We start from the raw sequence: 17154 nt of genomic DNA on the forward strand, positions 1-17154 counted from the left end.
CGTGAGCAGCGCGTGAACTGTGCTGTGGTCCACTTCTCCTTCCGAGCCCCCACAGGCCCCCCCGCATTGGGTAGTCGGGCAAGCTCCTCAGCTATTCGCCACGTTCGTGTGGGCGGCTCGTGCCCTCTTCTACCATTGTCTCGCGGCTGGGCCTTGTGGAGGCCAGGCATGCAGCGTAACGATGTATCTCGCTGTTTCTATATTCCCGGTGCAGTTTTCTCAGCCCCAGTTGCCATTTGTCTCTTATTCCAAACGCTGCGCTCTCACTTCCAGCCTTCGTCCACCGTGGGTTTACTGGGCCTGCCTCAGCCTCCTTTGTTCTAGCAAGCCGGCCATTTTGTATAAGGTGCCGCTCCGCAGCCACAAACTTTCAGTTGATCTTGCCAATCTTCCTGTAGTCATCAAGGACTCAGCTCTCCCTCGAACTTGCCCCACGCCTTTACACATCCAACAGTGTATTTCTGAGCACGATCATGCCATTTTTAGCTTATTATCATGCAGGATCATGTCAGATCGTCAGGAGCAGTTCGGAGACACGTCCTACTCCATGGCCCTCTAGCCACGCTCCCCGGTTCAGCATTCTTCCTTGTTCCGCCCTCGCTAATGTTCAGGATGGCTTCTCCGCTTTCTCTCATTCTCTCTGCACACCCCCCTTGGTGTCTCAACGTGATATCAGCGCCTTAAGGGTTCTTCTGTTCCTTTCCCTTTTGGCCACCACGTCACGCATCAGTTTGACAGGACTGTTGGGTCTGTTATCGGTGTGCTTCTCCCTCAACATGCCAAGGCTGGGGCTATGGATCAGTCCTAGAAGAAAGCGGTCTGTAATTTTCTAGAAATGGATTGGGTATTTGAGGACAATAAAAAGGGAGTTCCCTATTGGAAAGAGTGTCCTTGTCCCCAAGAGGGGAGTCTCTCCCTGTGAGGTCCTGCTTGCCGCCGACCTTAGGTGGAATGTTGTGTAGCTGGCTCACCTCCCTAGCCTCACACGAAGGGGCTCCTCCGTTGGGGAAAGTGACTGAATCCCTTGATTTGTCACCGGTAGCAAAATAGTATCATTTCTGTCTTGGGCTGAAATTGACCCAGACCCTTCCATAGCAGGACTAGTTGGTGCTGGTTTGGTTGGGGTATCCATGACCCCATTGGTGTCACAGTATTTTTTTTTTAACGGTATGATAACCTTCTTATACAATAATGATATACCTTGTTTATCGCGGTATAACACACACGTACATAACCACTGACAAATATTTTGCTAGGAAAAGTCATGATTTTTATTTGCTCTCAAATGTGTGCGTCAGTAAAGTACTAAGAGCTCTTTTCGTAATACATTTCACCACAGGGCTCTTAAACCCTATTAGGCTGGATCCACCACGCAGCATAAAGCTACAAAAATGATGATATCAAAAAGACTATCCCAGACATATTGTGCAAGGGCTGGCGGACCTATTAAGGCACACTAATGGCTTCATTTAACTGTGCATAATGAACTACGAAGCACCCACTCCCCCACAGCCCCCCGACTGGCATCACTAGGGTAAAGAGAAACCAGGCCTGCCCTGCACTCCAACTGCAACAAAAGAAAGTACTCTCTCTGTGTCAGGGCAAGTGTCTTTGGCAAGTCAGCATGTAATTCAGGCACTTGTAAGAAATCTCCGAATTCGAGATTTCCTGCTGGCAATCGGTCTCTGATCATCTCGATGGGGGCCATTGAAGTGAGAATTCCCAACCACAGGTGCCAACTGTTCATTTTCATTACAGGGCCAGAAATTCCCCCTGAAAGTAACCAAGCCAATCAAGGGAGCATGATCCCTACCCAGATGGAAACGGTGCATTTGATAGCACATTTTTTGGAAAGGGGATCTGGGCGTGGCCAAGAATCTACAAGCAGAACTGAACATGTAACATATCAGTAACAGTTACTTAACATGTTGTGCTACATTTACAGATTTCTGGTTTGCACTTGCCCCTCAAAATGCAAAGAACTTACTGTACACTGATACTGTACAAAATAACTGCATTACATGCAGTTCATATGTATGACTTTAAAGCTAACCGCATATCTCCAACAACATTGACAATGCACACCAAGTGCACACAGATCAATTAGGCTGCATTCCCCGAAACTGAAATGGTTAAACATCTCTACAGGGGCAAAGTGAGGTTTCTGCCCCCATTGCTAAAGGGGCTAATTGCCCTCTTTGCCCGTGTACTTAGTGCATATGCTTCCAACATTATAAATCGTGTGTGCATATTCAGAAACAGACGCCCCCTACAAAAAAAAACCACGAGGGGCATATCATTTGTTTACTAAAATGACTCGGGTGGAGAACCATTTGCTCTGTCACTCCCCGTGAGACGGCCCTGCAACCTGAGCAGTGTGTTTTGCATGTGTAGCATGCTGTGTTTTCCACAGGTATATTTTTATAATCATGTTTTTTAAGGAGAAAAAACTTACCAATGGGACCCTTTAAAACACGACTGAAAGACTTCTTGATCACGTTGTCACACTTTACAATAAAACTTGAAGCCCCCCAGCGGTGACTTTCTTCTAATTATAATTACTAGGTGCTTTATCGGTCCTTTGTCACAGCCTGCAGCCATTCTGTTCTCTTAATGTGAGATATAGGTTTTCTCTTTATGTTCTCTGACAATAAACTTGTATGCCAACAACCATGTCAGTCTCTGTCTTCTACGCCCTTAAAATACTTTACTTCATCAGTCCCTAGTCCTGTGTGGGGGTAACTCAACAAATTGGGAGGCTGACATCGCTTGAGATGTGAGCACAAATTATTGAATGGGTAAATAAAAATATGGGTTTCAAGATATCTCTGATATGTTTGGACCACTCTGCCATCATCTTTAATGTACCTGTGTTTACCCTTCCTCTGATACGCAAGCAAGGAACAGCTTCAATATATTACAGAAACCAACATTGTCTCACTGCCCAGTATTTTACCAGATATTTCTCAGACACTTGATTATATTGCCACTTCTTATAACCAGTCCATATCAAACATTATTGATTGTGTTGTCCCAATCAAACCAAATTGTCACATTCCGATAGAACCAAAGGGATAGGGTTCTCAGCCAACCTTGGTACACTAAGTCATCCTTTAGGAGAACAGAGAGGAATTGGAGGAACAATCCAAACCAGGACAGTATTATAACATATAAACTAGAACGCTCTGAATATAAACATCCAGTAATGTAATCTAAGCATGATTATTATGCAACGCAGATTGACCACGCTTTGAACTGTACCAAACGCTATTTAAAATCCTTAACTCTCTGTCCAAGCCTACACGTGACAACATCACAGTGTGTGATTTACAATGCAATCTAATTAGCAACGCTTTCAAGATATGCTGCGATCCAACACACACAAGCAATGGGTACATTCACCAGCTGTCGCTTTGATTTACAGCACTCCATACAAAATGGCAGCTTGTTAACTGGCTGCCACAGTGCCAACTTTGAATATTCACCATGAGGTCAGGAACCAAGCGATTCGCTAATCGAGGGAACCTGGCCCGACTGATGCCAGTTTGTCCTGTTTTAGTAACACCTACCCAGAGTGAAATGCTGCATTTAATAGAACATTTTCCATAGGCTTTGGGCAAAGTAATCCCAAGAATCTACAAGCAGCAATAAATATAACAACTCAGCAACAGTTACTCAACCTATTAAGCTACAGTTGCAGTTTGGGGCTGTGTATCCCCGATACTTTCTAAAATCACTGCATACTTGCAACTTATGTATATATGATGTTAAAGCAAATAGTATTTTATCTGCAGCAAACTTGACATTGTGCAGTTCACTTTCGATGAACAGCAAAAATGTGTAAAGTGTACACATCTGCATGGGGGCAAAGTGAGTTTCTTGCCCCTGTTGCTAAAGGGTTAAGGATGCAGTTGCACCTATTACTCCCATGAATACAGTCTCTTTGGCTGGCTGTACTAGCAGCAAGTGCACTTTGGAAATAAAAAAAGGCACATAACGAGGGAAAGGGTGCACAGAGGAATAGACAAACACGTTTCAGCGTCAAACTCAAAAAAACATTCACTACCAGACCTCAGCTGCAGTCAGTCACTGCCTTTGCCCAACCAGCACAACCCAAGCAGCTAAGCCCGGGGCCCTCAAACGTGCCACTTGAGCTCTCCCAAAGTTTTGAGTACCTACAATTGCAAGCTTTATTACCTAGTAGCATGTGCTTGAGATGTGAAAAAGTTACATTTGTCTAGTCTGGAGAGACGACTGCTAAGCAACAGGCCTGGCTTCTCTGTCCATCTCCGCTTTCTGCCACTTAATTTGAATGGGCTTTTTGTGTAAACGAACCAGAAATGCTCGTTTTATTTTGAGTATCCTTTCCTTGAAATAAAACAGTACTCATCTCCAGCCTCTGTTCACTCCTTGTGAGGGCCTGGATGAAAACAAGCTGGGTAGTGATTTGATTTGTAAGTGCTCGTTTTCCAATTTGCACTTACTTGCAAGCATTCTGGGCCTTCACGAGGGATTGCAGGAGCTGAAGAAGGTTGCAGCAAGTAAGCCTGGTGGTTTATTTCAGGACAGGATGCTTAAAAATGAACGAGAGCACTTTTTTCTTCAGTGCCACAACACAGCGTCGTTAGGAGGTGGACCGGGGCACTTTGGAAGCTGCCCGTGGAAAGCTCCAGTGAAACGGGTCCTGTGAGTGACCGTGTATTTATTATTCTTCCAACTTTAGGTAAGACATACCTTACTATGCTTTTCCCAAGATACCTGCCAGTGTAGGTGTGGCACAGACCTCTGAATTTGATCTTTGCTGGAGCCTCGGAGCACAACTGCAGTCACTACCAGGTATGCCTGTTCAGCTTCCCACTCACCGCGTTGGGTGTTTGTCTGGTAGCTGTGCTCGTGCACATTTGCCTCCCAGGCTAGGTGCAACAGAGAAGCGATACTGCGCGCATGACAGTCTTTACTGTGTGAGCAGAGCACGTGTCCCAAATTACAAAAGAAGGCCGAGACTCACTGCCTGCCCCCAATTCGGTAAACCGGTGTGAGCCAAGCAACGGTTACTAATGATAAATGAAATTGGTCACAGTATTTCTACCGGTATATTGGTTTACCGTTACACCTCTAGACCCGAAGGGGCATATGAGATACTGTGACGAATCCTGGGATGTCGTCACTTCTCACAGGGGGGGAGCCCATTCCCATGAGGTCAGGGAGGTGAGGCTGCTACCCGATAGCGCCCCTGGGGGTGGTCCTCACTGGGAGGATATAATGGGGTGACACTCATCCTGTAGGGACAGGGACGACCGTCCAACCAAAATGCAATATTCCCATACTTCATCACACACTCCCACTCAGCCTCCTATCATACACAGGTCACTTCAACACCCAACACTTCCATGTATGTGTGTATGATAGGAAATCAAACCTCCTTCCTGAAAAGTACTGAGACGAGGAAGAATAGGGACTACCCATCTGACAGACTCAAGGACTGGGACAAACAAGAATCTGTGTGACCCAGTGGAGAAATGCAATAGTAATACTGAGACAAGGGAGCCTCGGAGCACAACTGCCAGTCACCACCAGTTTTGCATGTTCAGTGTGCTTAGTGTGCCACTCACCACGTTGGCTGGTTGTCCGGTAGCTGTGCTTTGTGCACATTTGCCTCACAGCCTAGGTGCATCAGAGAAGCGACCCTGCGCATATTGCAGTCTTCACTGTGTGCGCAGACAACATTCCCCAAATTACAAAAGAAGGCTGAGTCTCACTACCTGTCACAAATTCGGTAAACCGGTGTGAGCCTAGCAATAGGTATTAATGACACTGTTACACCTCTAAACCCCAAGGGGCATATGAGATACTGTAACAAATCCTTGGATGTCGTCACTTCTCCCTGAGGGGGAGCCCATTCCCATGATGCCAGGCAGGTGAGGCCTCAACCTGATAGTGCCCCGGGGGGTGGTACTCAGTGAGGGGATCGCATGGGGCGACACTTCCCTTCTAGGGACAGGGACGAGCATCCAACCAAAATGTGATATTCCATATGCCATCACACCTCCCACACAGCCTCCTATCATACACAGTACTGAGACGAGGAAGAATAGGGCCTACCCATCTGACAGACTCAAGGACTGGGACGAAGAAAAATCTGTGTGACCCAGTGGAGAAACACAATAGCAATACTGAGACAAGGGAGAAATGCGGAGCCCTGAAGATCAAAGAAGGAAACAACTACAGTGAGCGGTCTAGTTGCTCAGAGAAAGCCCCCAACGTTCAGGGAGAGACCAGCATGGTGAAGCCTCAGCAGCACGAGAATCGAACGCAAGAGCCAAAGGGAAGCGGAGGCGAGCCACAGATGCCAGAGGAAACCAAAGACCCTGCGGGTCAAGCATAAATGTATGTAGAGGGTGCCCGGGAAGGCACTGAGGAACCCTGAGGGCTGTGGTCAAACAAGGGCAGAAGAGATCTTCCTTATCCCAGTGGAGAGATCTTCCTTATCCCAGTGGGGCAAACCAAATCTTGGAGAGCGAAAGATACAGGATGAGAGGTCATCCCAGCAAAAAGCGACTCAGAGAAGCCAACCATACTTAGCAGGAGAGTAAACCAAGTTGGTTGAACTTGGAGAAGGGAACATACTCCAAGCTTGTGAGGGAAAAAGGGTAGCCAGAAGAAAGTGGAGATTCCCTTTGGTTTGTGTGACCTGTATCATATAAGGAAAACCCTCATAGCATGAAGAGGAATATTCATTCAGTGCTAACCATACTTTGCAGGTGAGTAAACCAAATTGGTAATGTTTGGGAGAAGGAAAATATCCCAAGGCTCTGAGAGATAAAAAACAAAGGGCAGATGAAGGGAGAGATTCCCTCTGGTCCTGTGAATTGCGAAGTATACTGTGGAGCCTAAGAAAAGACCAGGGGAAGGGAGCCATTCCCCCTGGCGTAGCGAACTAGAAAAGAAGCCTGAGAAAGGCCAGGGGAAGGGAGACATTCTCCCTACGGTTGCAAACTGTAACAAGAAGCCTGAGAAGGGCCAGGGTAATGGAGGCATTCCTTCGGCAATTGTACATTGTAATAAGAAGTCTGAGAAACGCCAGGGAAAGGGAATCATTCCCCCTGATGTCATGAACTGTGACAATAGAAACCAAGAGAGTCTGAGAACAGAGCAAAGGAAGGTCAGGGGAAGGGAGTATTCTGCAGCACTTTTTACGTTAAAATACTTATGCCATTATATACATGCAATTGTTTAGAAATATTTTTGGGTGCAACTTAGTCTATATGAATATTTTGATGTGTTGGGAACAATGGCCAAATGCTTGAGTTTCGTAAGTTGGAAGGTTAAAGGGGTAAACAATCTGGTCAAGAGGAGAGAGATCCTGACGTTTCTAAATTAAAAAAAGACCAAGCATAGTATTCCTACATGAGACTCATTTGATGGAAGATCAGGTAGGTTATATCTAGAATAAGTTATATGTAAATCTATTTTGCCAGTCATTCTCATGGTGTCTCTATCCTGTTTAGGAATTATTTGAGATATAAGATCGAAGGGGTGTGTGTTGATCCTGATGGGCGATTTGTTGGACTTAAATTATATATAGAAAATGTATTCCTGACGCTCTTGAATATCTACGTACCCAATGTAGACCAAGCGGCCTTCTATGAACAAATAGATGAAATCCTGGTAAGCTGGGCAGTACGGTAGTGATTACTGGAGGAGACTTTAATACCACTCTAGATGCAAGGTTAGACAAATCCAACGAGACTAGCTCATATGCTGAAGCCAAGGCCAAGAGAAGTCTTTTGAGATTGTTAAACAAGTGGGATGTGTATGAAATTTGGCGCTATTTTAACAGTGGGAGTAAATGTTACACTTTCCACTCGGCCCCTCACGGGACAGCTTCAGGTATTTACTTTTTTCTGATTAGTAAGAAACTCTGTGGAGATGTTTGCATAGTTGATATCGGGGATGTTGTGATATCAGACCATGCCCCTATTAAGTTGGCATTAGATGCATCTGTGGGTGGTTTGAAATCTAAGAAACAGTGGCGAATTAATACACAGTTACTCAGTGATCCAGACATTTTCAGCCAAATTGAGAGAGAAATCTCTATGTTCCTGACCGATAATCTGAATTCGGTTGACAGATTGAAAGTAGTTTGGGATGCTTTAAAAGCCACAATCAGAGGTAAAATAATCAGTTTGTCTTCATATAAGAAGCGAGAAAGAGAAAAGGCTATAGTTAAGTTGGAAGATGCGTACAAGACAGCTACGAGACATTACTGTGATATTCTTAGTGAAGAAAATATGTTGGTCTTGTTCCATGCTAAAGATGCTTTAGACTCTGAACTTCACCTTAAGGCAGAGACATATTTATTGAATTCAAGACAAGCATTCTGGGAACGGGGTGAGTGATCAGGTGCATTGTTGGTGAATTCTTTAAAACATAAAGAGAATAATAGGCAAGTGCTCTTTGTTGTTGATGAGGGGCGCGATATTTTGAGGAAAAATGAACAGCTTTATGAAGAGTTCAGACAATATTATGCTTCTCTATATAGAGACGATGGACTTGTGTCTGAAGAGGAGGTTAATAACTATCTTTGCTTGGTAGAAATGCCAAGTTTAGGAGAACAAGATAAATTAGATCTTGATGCAGAGATTATAGCTCAGGAAAACGAAATTTTGATTAGAAATTCAGCAAGTGGCAAGTGCCCTGGGCCTGATGGGTTCCCAATGGAATTCTAGAAGAACTTTGGTCACGCCCTGGCTCCTTTTCTTGTAGAACTACATATGGAAATTATACACACTGGGGCGGTTGCTGAATCTATGTGTTATCACAGCGTTAATTACGGTCATTCCTAAACCAGGTAAAAATGTATCGCTATGTGAGAATTATCGATCTCTCTCACTTTTAAATGTTAATGTTAAACTTTTGGCAAAAGTAGGTTATGGAAACAGTTAAACTTTTGGCAAAAGTATTTCCTAAAATAGTTAATATTAGAGTACCAAATGTTTTATTACCCCCTGGTTTTTCAATGTCTAGATGGCCCCCCTGGCCCACATGATCTCTGCCTTCACCTCCAACTTTCAGTGTTATGCGGATGACACACAGCTCTCTTTCAGGCAACCCTCGTCCTTTTCCTCCTCTTCGCTCATCCCTGGCTGTCTGTCCGCAATTCAGTCCTGGTGTGCTGCTAATGATCTCTGCCTTAATGCCATTAAGACAGAGATCATCCTCATAGGGACTCCTGCTCCCGTTTTCCCCTCTCACTCTGGCCAACCACCCTTGGTCCTGCACCCTCACTCACTAGTGAGGCAAAAAACCTGGGGGTCATTTTCAACTATTTTCTCGCCTTCTCTTCTCACATCTCGGACATGTCCAAAATGTCCCACTACCAACTGTACCTCCTCAGAGGTATTTTACCTTTTCACACCTTCCCCCAGAGGCTCACTGTTTCCAGAACCCTGGTTCTCTCCAGACTGGACTAATGCAACTGTCTCTTTCTCAATCTTCCCACCTCTACACTTCAACCTCTTCAATTTATCCAGAACAGAACAGCAAGTCTTATCCTTGGCCTGAAGCCCAGGGACTGTATCTCTCTGGTGCTGAAATACCTCCATTGGCTCCCCATGGCTGCAGGGATCAAGTTAAAGTCCCTCTGCATAGTCCACAAGGCTTTCTGGGGCCGGGGCCCCCACTATCTACAACGCTCTCTTCGCAAGTACTCTCATTCCAGAGCTCTCCGCTCGACCTCCTCCAACTCACTGCGGGTGAGGCGCTTTTTCAAACAGAGATTTGGGGGTAGATCCTTATCCTCTGCAGGTGCCTCCCTCTGGAACAGCATACTTGCCTCTCTCCATCTTGAGGTTGACCTCCTTAAGTACCGGAAACTCCTCAAGGCATTCCTCTTCTCCTCCTCTTTCTCTCTCCCTCTGCCCAGCTAACTTCCTTTCCCTTCTCTCCTGCTTCCCTCCTCGTTCTCATCCCCAACCTGTTCAGTCAGCTGAATGGTTGACTGGTTTACTTCCAGAGCCTCACAGGTCCCAGGCTCCCCCGCCAGTCCTGCACTTGCCTCCGGACCTCTGCACTCTGCCTGCATTACTGCACTTGGAATATGTTTCCGCGAGAATGGCACACACTCTGTGCTTAACCTTGGCCATTGCAGGACCGGGTGCACTTTTCCCCCTCCCCCGCACTCGCACTTCTGTTTGCTCACTTGCACAATCCTGAATTTACTAGGCTAGCATGCTATCTGTCCTGTCTTCCGCTTTCTCTCATCTTCAGCTTTTCTGTGCCTGCACCTAGAGGCGCATTGTCAAACAACCTTTTGTCTTGTATGCTCCTCTCCTGCCTCCCCCCCGCCCCATTCTTTGTCTGGCACTTACTCTAGCAGAAATGCCCTGACCTAGTATGCTTGTTATTGCTTTTGGATCATTTGGAATCTTCAAGGCCTAAGAATGACGATGATATCCCCTTGTTCCCTTCTCACCTTGAAGCGCTTTGAAGTACTTCACTTGTGTGCAAGCGCTTTACAAATAAACAATTACAATTTACAATTACAATTTACAGAGCACATTGATTCCACCAAAGTAGTTGCCCATGGCTCTCCAGATGTATTGGACTACAGCTCCCAACAGCCTCGACAGCACAGGCAACGGTGAGGGATAATAGGAGTCTTAGTCCAAAACATATGAAGAGCCACTGGTCAAAGAACGCTGTGGTAGAGAATGTGAGAGAGGTGTAGAGTAAATTCAAAGGGTAAAATGTCATGGTTTAAATCTGCGTCTGAAGATGACATAGTTAGCCTAAAGTCACAGGTCAACTGAAAGGGAGATTGACAGGTTACCTACAGGAACCAAAAAGCTGCAAACACTATTACTGCTGTAGCAGCAAAATGCAGGTTTAGCTAATAATCTGAGTGAAGTGGATCCAAGATTTCTGGTGGAAAAATATTGTCTTAAATTACTGATAAGGAAGGGAGCAGCAAACCCAACAAAGGTATTTAAACATAATACGCTTCCTTACTGGTAGCAGAATGCTCAGAACTGTAGTCATGATATCCAAAGGTGGGTGGGCGTCAAAGCTTTTGCAGCTGTAGTTTGAAAAGACTGGAGATACAAACTGCTGGAACAGTCTGATGTGGACTACACCAATGCAATAACTACTTGGGTTTGGTGTGGGTATCAATCAATGGGAAGCGGTGCTTTTAAGCAGAGGTGCTTTTAAACCATTAAAGTAAACAAAAGCCTGTATTTGTATTTGTATTTATTTTGTTTATATAGCGCTTTACTCCAAAACACTGAACATTTAAACAAATTAATACATAAAACATTATAACAGTAGAAGCAAATTACAATTATGAATCAGTCCAACAAAACAGTAAGAAGAGCAATTAAACTGGAGGGAAGAGGGAGAGCAGTGCAGTAGAACTGAGAGGGAGAGGGAGGGGTGAGAAGGAGAAGGGGGAGGGAAACGGAAGGGGAAAAGGGGTGAGAGTGGGATGGAGGGAGAGGGAAGGGAGATGATCAAGGGGAAAGATGAAGGAAGGAGGGGGAGCAAGAAGGGGGAGGGGTTTCATGGTGGGGAATGGAGAAGGAGAGATTTAAGGGATGTGCGGAATGAGGAGAAGGAAGGAATAGAGCGGGTTGAGTGCATTAATAATCTGTAGTTATAGAGGCAGGTTAAAATCGATATACACACGTACAAGTTCTTTACCTTGGCCAGAGGGCTATGACAGTGGATAAAAGAGACAGTTCAGAGCAGAACTGGAGGGTTTCCAATCACTATCAGTTCAGTTTTTGATGGGATGAGTTTAACCAGTTTCTGTTCATCTAATCGTTTAACTCTGGGAGGAATTCAAATAGACAATTCTGCTGTTTACGCATAGGTATAAATTTAGTTGAACAATCATGTGACTATTATTATTAATTTTATATTTTTATAGCATGAACCTAGCATGGGATCACACAGCTCAGTACAGGTCATATAGCAAACCATTAGTAGCGAGAATGAAATGTGTCATCAAGTAAACATTAATAATAATGATCAATGCACAATATATGAATAGGGTGTGCAAATGATAGCTGGAATCTAGTTTACACCAACGTGTTTTTAAAAAAGCAAGGCCTTCGGTTCTTTGCTAAACTGAAGGAGATTTTGAGCCATTTGGATTACCACTAGGTTGGAGTTTTAGAGGACTGGAGGATAGCATAAGAAGGACTGTTTCATAGTTTTCTCCTTGCCAGCCAGTCTACTCTCCAGTCTGGTGTTGGTCTTACTGAGAGATGACTGTATGCCACCAAATGTTTTTCATTTTGCAGTCAGGTAGGCCGGCATACCAGCAGTGGTTACCTTGTAGATGAGGCACATGGTTTTGAACCTAACCCTAGCCCAGACACAGGGTCTTTATAATTTGTGCAAGGTGGGGATTTTCTAGAGCTGGTTTTCAAGGGCAGGTGATGAGGCAAGCCGTGGCATAGTAGGCAGTTTTGAGGGACCCAGGCACACATCCAGGAGCTCTGTGAGGAGAGTGCTACCCCCATCAATAGGCGAGATCACTAAGGCCTGCCCCACCATTTGGAACTGATGGGCAGGAGAAAGTCCTTGATCTTGCAAAGTTGACAGATCTGATAATTAGCCATTTGAGCCTTTTTCATAATGTGTTGATAAACGGATAGATTGCTTTTCACAATGAAGCAATGAATCCTAGGTATTTTGCTAAGTGGGTGAGGTGAGGGTTGAATCCATCCAAGCACATTTCATCCAGCTGCCTTTGAGTGGGTTACTGTTTGGAGGGGTGGCTCAGGAGTATGAATTCAGTCTTGGCAGGGTTTAGATTTAAGAAGGCACTTGTCATCTACGTTTGAATGGTTACAAGGCATGCACGAAGGCAAGCAATATCTTGCAGGTCATTGACCTTTAGGTAAAACTGTGTTATATGCTTACTGGTGTATTGCGATGTTGAGATTGCCTAGGAGTGAGATCAGCAGTCCAATATAGACTTTCAGTCTAATATAGAGTTTAAAGATGGCCGGGGGGCAAAATGGAGCCCAGAGGGACTACTCATGTGTGATGGGGTGGAGTACGGACATGAGGAAGCCCATCTGGACAGCCTGATATGTGCCAGATAGATAGTATGTGAACCATTTTAGGATGGTGCCAGGAAAGCCCTTCCTATGTACAAGGAGGGTGAATAGTGTGTGATGGTCAATCGTGTTGAAAGTAGCCGAGATGTCCAGGAGGGTCTAGCAGGCACAGGTCCCTTTGTTAATGATCTCAAGGGCACCATCAACAATGGTGGTGGTGGTGGTGATGGTGGCTGTTTCATTGCCGCATTTAGGGCAGAACCCACATTGGTAATCATAGTGCTGGCCAAGTGGCTCGATTTTTCTAAGTAGTTAGTTAGCAACTCATATATCAATGACTCTTCCGATATGCCGGAGGCTGCTGATTGGCTGCCAGTATGCTAAGTCCTCAGGGTCTACGGTGGGTTTTGTCATGACTGGGTCTATAAGCACTGTTTTTTGGACATCTGGGAACATACCCTTGCAGAAGGACGAGTTGCCTATCCTAAGAAGAGCAATAAGGGCAGGACCGTTACTTTTTTAAGGGTGGTGGCAGGTATGCCAGTTCAGGGTTGAATGGCTCAAAGAGGGCGAAGGGGCTGGGGTCAGAGGATCTGGAGACTAATGGTATTGTTCTTTTTCATAAAGAACATATTAATAGCCTCACATTTCTCCCTAGATTTTGATACCGCAGGATCTGGTGTGGAGTTCAAGCAGTGTTTGACCGTTGCAAAAAGGCCTTTTCTCCTGTTAGAGGCTGTTGTAACGGTGATGGTGTAATAAGTAGCCTTGGCTTCTGATATCAGGGTCAGCCGTTTGGCACATATGGGCTTGAGGGATAGAAGTTCCTCTGTGGGCCTTTCAAGACCATTTCCCAAGAGCTTCTGGGCTCAAATGAGTGTCCTCAAATGACAGGTCGAAGGAGCGAATAAGCTGGATTTTCTGATATGTGAGGCCCTCTCCCCTCACATATCTGAACAGAGAAGGGCAGCAGGGGAGTGGCAGAAGTAGGCCCGCAGTGTGGTAGATTTTTGTTATCTGCACATGTCATTTCCAAAAGGGGATAACCCAGACATCTCAGTTGGCTGTTTAATATCGATCTAGATTGGGTGTCTGTAACCTGTGGCTCTCTAGATGTTTTGGACTGGCACTCCCATGATCCCTCTCCATTGACTCTGATAACTAGGGCTGATGGGAGTTTAATCCAAAACATTTTGTAGCCAAACGTTGCAGGCTCCATATCTAGATTAACATATCAATAACCAAAAAACAAAAGAATACGTTTTTTAAAGCTATTCCATTACCATTCGGACTATCTGACATGTAAATAACATACTTATGTTGAACTGCGGATTTTACATCCCTAACAGCAAGCTGCCTACCTTTTCTTTCTAAAACAGTATTGAATTTTGCAAATTAATGTAGTGTAACAGCTTACACCAACAATGGGGTTTCCCCATATCCTCCCTCCTCTCCCCTTCCCCAGCAACATCCATCAACCCTATTGACCTTGCAACTCTGTTACTTAGTAAACATATGCTTGTCGCGGTAGTCCTTTACATTTAGGGACTGATCACAGGTCATCTTCTCTCATGAGACCAAATCCCATTTCCCCCTATTCTTTGGTATTTGGTCCTGCAGCCTCTGCTCCTATACATTATCTCTTCATTTGACCTGCAGTGGTCCATTGCCTCCTTCCAACTGGACAATTTCATGAGTTCACCTGTTCCCCATTTAGTCGTCAGGTCTCTCTTAGCTATAATTAATGCTGTGGAGATCCATTTTATATCTCCCTTTACCCTTCTAGATCTCCCCACACATGAAGAAGTATTAGTATGGGGCATTTTGAAATTGGGTGATCCAGTAATCTGTACAGTGTCATGAAGACCTTCTCCCAGAACTTCTGAATCCTCTGGCATTTTCTCAGACAAGGTGACAAAAATCTCCTGCCTCCATTCCGTATTTCGGACAGTGTGAGTCAGAGATTTTACCCATCCTACATAGCCTATTTCTGGCGTAGTATGTTCTGTGAAAGATTTTATATTGCACTAGTCTGATCTTGGGAGACATGTTCGCCTCTCTCACGTCCACTTGTGCTTCGATACATTCCTCTTTACCCATAGATCGCAGGTCAGTCTCCCATTTTGATTGCAGTTTTGTTAGCGGGGAGGAGGTAAGCTATTAATCGCTTAATATAATATTGATACAGCCCTCCCCTCTAATCGTTCAGATAACAGATGGTTTCAAGGGGTTTGTGGTCCGGGATTAATATCGCCCTGTCAAACTGGGTCTGGAAGGTGTGTTTTAGTCTAGTGTAGGTGTATAGATTTCTCTGGGTTGGCTTGAAGGCTCTCAATAATGCTTAAAATGATGCAAATTCGTTTTACGGTAGTATATCACCCATTGTTTTGATCCCCATGTACGCCCATCTTTTTTGTTTCCCTAGTTTGTGGATTTCGGGGTTGTCTGGGCTCTCTCAGAGTGGAAAACTCTTAGTAACTTTCCCCTTTCACCCCATTGCCTTTATAACCTCTTTCTTCATGTCAATCATTCTTTGTTATGTTATGTTACAGATTTGTAAAGTGCTAAACAACCACCTGGCGGGCATCTTGATGCTAAATCCCAACAGAAAGAGGTTAACCATAACAGAGCAAAACAAATTCTCAGAAAAGAGAGGATTTCAGCAATTTGTGAAAAGCAGAGTGATTCTCAGTAGCCCACAATGTCAAAGGAAGGGTGTTGCACAATTTAGCTGCTGCTACCTAAAAGGCATGACCACCCCATGCAGCGCAGTCTGAATCTAGGAACACTGAATATAATGAGTCCCCATAGAATGGCGTTTACCACCCAGGACATACGGGCAACATTTTGATTGCAAGTATTCCGCCACACTCCCATAGAAAGCGCAATGCACCAGACATAAGGACTTAAACTGACTGCGCCTATCAATTGGAAACCAGTGAAGCATACAGATAACCTGAGACATATGGGCTCTAAAAGGGGTTTTAGTGACAATTGTAGCTGCAGTATTTTGGAGCATCAGCAAACGGTGGGTTAGATGCATAGGTTGAGCAAGATACAATGAGTTGCAATAATCAACACTGCTCATAACCAACAAAGCCACAACAGAAGCATGCTGCTAAGAAGGGAGAAGGAAAATAATTTTCCACAGCATCTTAAGTTTATAATAGCCAGTTGCAGCAACATGAGCTTCATTATAAAGTGAGGCATTCATTTTCACCCCAAGATCCCGGACAATAGGTCCTGGGGAAGGGAAAGGGCCACCAACAGAAGGCCAGAACACAGGAGTCCAAAGGGACAAAGCAGAGGAGGGGAGAAACACAAGCACCTCCGTCCTGTCCCTTTTCACCTAAGCCAATTATACTCATCCAACAGCCCACGTCCTCCAAGCAACTCATAAACTGAGTCGCAGTATGTGGCTAAGAAAGATTAAGCATTACAATACGTTGCGTATCAATAGCATAGAAGTACAACGTAGGCCGTGGGAATGGATGAGCTTGACTGAAGGTTGAATATAAATGTTTAAAAGGACGGGAGATAAAAAAAAGCCCTGTATGAACCCACAGTAGAGGGAAGCAGGTTGAGAACGATTTTAATTCTTTACCCTGCCAAAGGTAGTTCCTTCCCACACAGGCTCCCATATAAGATTTGAAAGGGAGATCTGTCTTTCAATAACGTCACTTCTAGCTTTGTATGTGCTTGTGTTCCCTTATTGAAGACCCATTAATTCGCTATTACCAACCGTGATGCCCAGTAGTACTTCTTGATGTTCGGTACTCTTAGGACTCCCTCCCATACAGACCTTGTTAAGTTCTTTAATACAATCCTTTGATGGCTCTGCCCCCAAATGATACTCCTGAGCAGTGTATTGATTTTCAAGAATGTGGTTTTATGGATCTCTATAGAGTGTGTTTTGCTATGTAAAGAACTACAGATGCTTGTCAGAGGCCTAGCTGCGTTGAAAAAGAAATCAATCTGAATCAATCCTGATTAAGATCAAAACAGCAGTTGCAGGGTGTATAGCATACAACCTAATGCTGCACAACTATAACATGAGCAAACAACCACCCATATGCAAGCGCTC

At 44.7% G+C, this 17154-nt stretch overlaps 1 protein-coding gene across 5 annotated transcripts in view; it reads right to left on the reverse strand.

Annotated features, from left to right (window-relative positions):
• The window catches only part of LOC138566707 (synaptosomal-associated protein 25-like), a 940697-nt gene that overhangs the window by 817134 nt on the left and 106409 nt on the right, over positions 1 to 17154 (reverse strand). The window contains exon 2 of one of the 5 annotated variants that reach the window (XM_069644299.1): positions 11701 to 11830. The exons of the other annotated variants lie outside the window; for them this stretch is intronic. The gene's annotated coding sequence lies outside the window, so the exon portion shown is untranslated. The remainder of the gene's footprint in view (positions 1 to 11700; positions 11831 to 17154) is intronic. 5 annotated transcript variants of the gene reach the window in all.

This window comes from Ambystoma mexicanum, chromosome 2p (genome assembly GCF_040938575.1).
Source record: "Ambystoma mexicanum isolate Mex_15411 chromosome 2p, UKY_AmexF1_1, whole genome shotgun sequence".
Classification (NCBI taxonomy): Eukaryota; Metazoa; Chordata; class Amphibia; order Caudata; family Ambystomatidae; genus Ambystoma; species Ambystoma mexicanum.